This window comes from Populus euphratica, unplaced genomic scaffold, assembly GCF_000495115.2.
Source record: "Populus euphratica unplaced genomic scaffold, PopEup_1.0 scaffold1004.1, whole genome shotgun sequence".
Classification (NCBI taxonomy): Eukaryota; Viridiplantae; Streptophyta; class Magnoliopsida; order Malpighiales; family Salicaceae; genus Populus; species Populus euphratica.
Window position 1 is genome coordinate 8,145 of NW_011500858.1, and position 4,389 is coordinate 12,533.

At 31.6% G+C, this 4,389-nt stretch overlaps 1 long non-coding RNA gene across 1 annotated transcript in view; it reads left to right on the top strand.

Annotated features, from left to right (window-relative positions):
* The window catches only part of LOC105116608 (uncharacterized), a 16,271-nt gene that overhangs the window by 3,242 nt on the left and 8,640 nt on the right, over positions 1-4,389 (top strand). The window contains exon 2 of the long non-coding RNA XR_840562.1: positions 149-152. This is a non-coding gene — a long non-coding RNA (uncharacterized LOC105116608). The remainder of the gene's footprint in view (positions 1-148; positions 153-4,389) is intronic.

Below are 4,389 nucleotides of genomic sequence, written 5' to 3' on the forward strand. Positions count from 1 at the left end.
ATTATTATAAAACATGTTTTAGTTAAGGAGTTATTGATACTTCAAGTGCAAAATGATGATATAAAACCTTGATAAAAATGCACTTTTAAGTACTAATCAATACACAACACAAATTCGAGTGGGACAGTGCGATTGATAATTTTGTGAGGAGGGTGTGAGAAAATCACACGACAACTTGGTAACATCGAAAATAATATAATATTTTTTTTAAAAAATTATGTTTTAAAATATAATTTGTCACTATGGAAGTAAGTTGCATGATTTTTGGTATGAATCACAAAAAAAACCAAAAAATACGTGAGAGATAACGATCTACAAGGTTGGAATAACATGGTGGTTTGGAGGGATTTCAAACCGCCATACATCCTGGGGGATATATGGCTGCAATATATTGAGCACATGACGTCTGAGTAGTTCACACGAACCATGAATTTACCAACAACCGAAACCTACAAATTCATGGTTCAGTGACCACGCATATCAGCGGCTCCATTTCGTTTGCTGCACATGTGAAATGGATGGTAAGACTAATTTAAATGAAATATATCATTAATTAATTTGTTGTTACTTAATTGTTTTTTTCTTATAGGCTACATCTTTTGGACATGAGCCAAGTTGAATGGAGCTGTTTGTAGAGATGCACATGTGTAGTGAAGATCGCCAAAAAGGGGTGCAACAGTTCGTTAACAACCACGCTCAACACTTCGTGGTATGTTTAATCAATCATTTTATTTTGTAAGTTATTATTTTCTTGAGTTAAATATGATGATTTCTTTTTTAATTTTCAGGAGACCTATAATAGATGTTGAGGGAGAGATATGGGGATGGTCCTTCGACCTATCCAGATTTCAATTTTGATTTGGGGATGGAGGTATGGATCGTTTGGTGGACCCAATAAAAATTAGGTGTATAGGCACTCCAACACTACGACTGAGAACTTGCAGGCAACCTATAGTGTCTCAATTGTTGGGAGCTCTCAGTCTTGAGCACTCAATCTAAGGAGTTTGTGGCCTTATAGCAACACACAACTCATCTTACAAAAAATACAAGGAGCTTTCGGGGAATTATGAACAACTCCTCCAAATGGTCATGAACATTATATCACAGATGGGTGATCTATGTGCGCCTTTTTTTTTGGTCGTTTGGTACTGGGAACAACCATCCTCCTCCTCCTCCAACTCTGCCATTATTCTAGTTTAATTTTTTTTGAAAACATATTAAATTTGTATTGAATATTTGGATGAATATTATTTAACTTTATTTTTATATTTTTTTATGTTTAATACAATTTTATTTGCATAATTGGTTTTTTATACTATTAATTTATATTATTTTATACTATTTATTCTAAATAATATTGTTTTTTAAAACACCATCGATAGATTTCCAAACAAAAGTTTTCCATCGGTATTTTACAAAGAATTGAAAAATATTTACTGGAAATGCCACAATCATCGACGTCTCTACAGATGGAAACAATCCATCGGTATTTTACAGAGTGTTGAAAAATATTTACTGGAAATGCCACAATCACCAACGTCTTTATAGACAAAAACAGTTCGTCAGTATTTTACTGAGAGTTGAAAAATATTTACTGGAAATGCCACAATCACCGACTCTTATACAGACAAATACGGTCCATTAGTATTTTACCGAGAGTTGGAAAATATTTATTGCATATGCTATGATCACCGATGGAATATTGCTAGCGGGAATTTTTTTTACTGACAGAATTAGAGATAGAATGTGGAATTACCGACGAACACTATGCCAACGAACTATTTCCATCGGGGATTTAGTCGGTAAAAAATTTACTGACGAATTGGCAGTCTTACATCAACAAAACTGTTAAATGTTGTAGTGTTAAAGGATCAATACATAAAACCCAATGTTTAACATATATTAATTATAAAAATATGTGATTACTTATGATATTTGGAATCTGCGAGACATGTTGCTCATAGTGCATGTATCTAGGTGGAAGAACTTACTCGAAATCTGGAGTAATGACTTTGAATATGATACTCATGTAACAAATCAAATATTCCTCATCTGTAATCATAGGATGCATCTCTATAAATATCTCATTCCTCTGTGTATCACAATGTGATACATAAGCTCCATAACGGCTTAACCAATCATAATCAACATTTTTACCCTGAAGATGTAAGGCGTGCAAAGCATAACACGCATCGATATCAACTGGATTGTGTTGTTTGTAGCTAAACTATCACATTACCTAATCTAGAAAATATAGTTGGACCATCTCAAAAAAATGTAGCAGGACACCTAATGTCCATATGTCCATCTAGTCAGTGCAAATAGCCAAAGCAACTACTAATCTTTAAGTTTTATGTAAGGCATCCACATGACCTATAGAATATAAGTTTTTTAAATATTAAACAATAATAATTCAGTGAAGTTAAGTTTTTTATTTAACAAATGGTTTAAAAAATACCTAGATAAAATGCTGCCTATCTAGCTCGCTCCGATAAAATGCCAACACATGTGTTGGATTATTTGCAAATACTCTACCAACACACCACATAGCATTACAAATATGTCAATTTAATTGTATTTTTTAAAATTTATAATTAGACAATATAAATACATATAATTGCAAAATTACTTTGCAATACTTGTATCCTAGTGGAAGTTTAAGTGTAAACCTTATAGTCTAGACAGTTATGGACGATAATCTAGGCATCTAGGGCCGACTCAAATGAAGAAGCTCACTGAACCATAATTGTTATTAAATAAAAATGGGTTATTTTTTTCGTGTTAACTTTAAGATGTATGATACCCCATTTCAATTTAGAATGAGGGAGTGTTGATTAGTACTTAAAAGTGCATTCTCATTAAGGTTTTATATCATCATATTGCTCCCAAAGTATCATTAAATTCCCCAACTAAAGCATGTTTTATAATAACAAGTCAGATAATATAAGATATCTTTAATTTATGGTAAATGCTTATTTTGAATGGAGGTATATCTCACAATTCAAATGATTGATTGATGTGATTAACTGTTGAAAGTGAAGAGATAAAAAGAGGACTAAGCTTAGAGAAGAGATGATGATTCAATTCAAATTGGAAAACCATTCTGTTATAGGATTATAACTGGAGTTGTAGACCTTGGATTTAGGTCTAGTTTATTGTGATGGAAAGCTCAGACATAGGCCTAAAACATTCATGAAGAGTCCAAGATTCAAATCTGCTGGTTTCAAGTTCAAATCTTAGCAATAAAAGAAATGTCTGAATCTGTCCTACAGCCTAAGCAATATGTGGTGTCTAGTTTATATCTCGAGTTCTAGAAGTAAAAATAAGCTCTGATTCTTTTTTCTAATTGTTGAAAAGCTAAGATAATTATCCACAACTTTCATGAAGATCTATTTAACTCTTTGTTAAATTATATATATTATTTATAATTTATATAGTTCATCTCCCTATGGTTCAACTCCGGTCTTGCTGAATTATTTATTACTTCGACACTCCTGCACTTGGGATAATTTATCAACTCTTTGATCATGTCAAGTTTTTGGCGCCGTTGCCAGGGAGGTAAATTTCTATACAAATTATAATATTTATTTTATTTTCTCTTTTTACTTTTCTTATATCTAACTTTTCTAGTATCTAACTTTTGTTTCCTTTTCTTTTGTTTTCTTCTTCCTTTTACTCTCCTTTTGCACTTGTTTGGGAGTTTGGAAACGCACATTAAGTGGTAGACTTTCTAAGAAATCCTCATCATTTTCAGAAAACATGGCTAGAAAGGATAATCAGTCACTTTATAATGAGAATAATGAGAATTATCATGTTAGAACACTTAGAGACCACGTGAATCCAACAAGAACAAGTGCACCAACATGTATAGTTTTTCCTCCTGATGTGATTAGTACTTAAAAGTGCATTTTTATCATGGTTTTATATCATCATTTTGCACTTGAAGTATCAATAACTCCTTAACTAAAACATGTTTTATAATAATATATCTAATAACCTAAGATACCTTTAATTTGTGGTAAATATTCATTTTAAATGCAGGCCTATTAGATAAATGAAAGGATTGATTTATGAATTTAAGAACTGAAATTGAAAGGATACTTTAAAAACTTAAATTGCAAAGGAAAATATTGAGTTTTATGCAGGCCAATGTGATTATTATTGTTTAATCCTTACATTAATTTTCCATCTCCAAGTTCTCATCATCTTCTTCTTCTTCTCTTTCTTTATTATTATTACTACTACTACTACTACTACTACTATAAAGACTTGCTTAATACATGTCCTCATCATGATTTTGAAACATGGAGATTGGTTTCACACTTTTATGAAAGTTTAACACCAAAAGACAGGCAAATGGTGGAATTGATGTGCAATGGAACTTTTGAA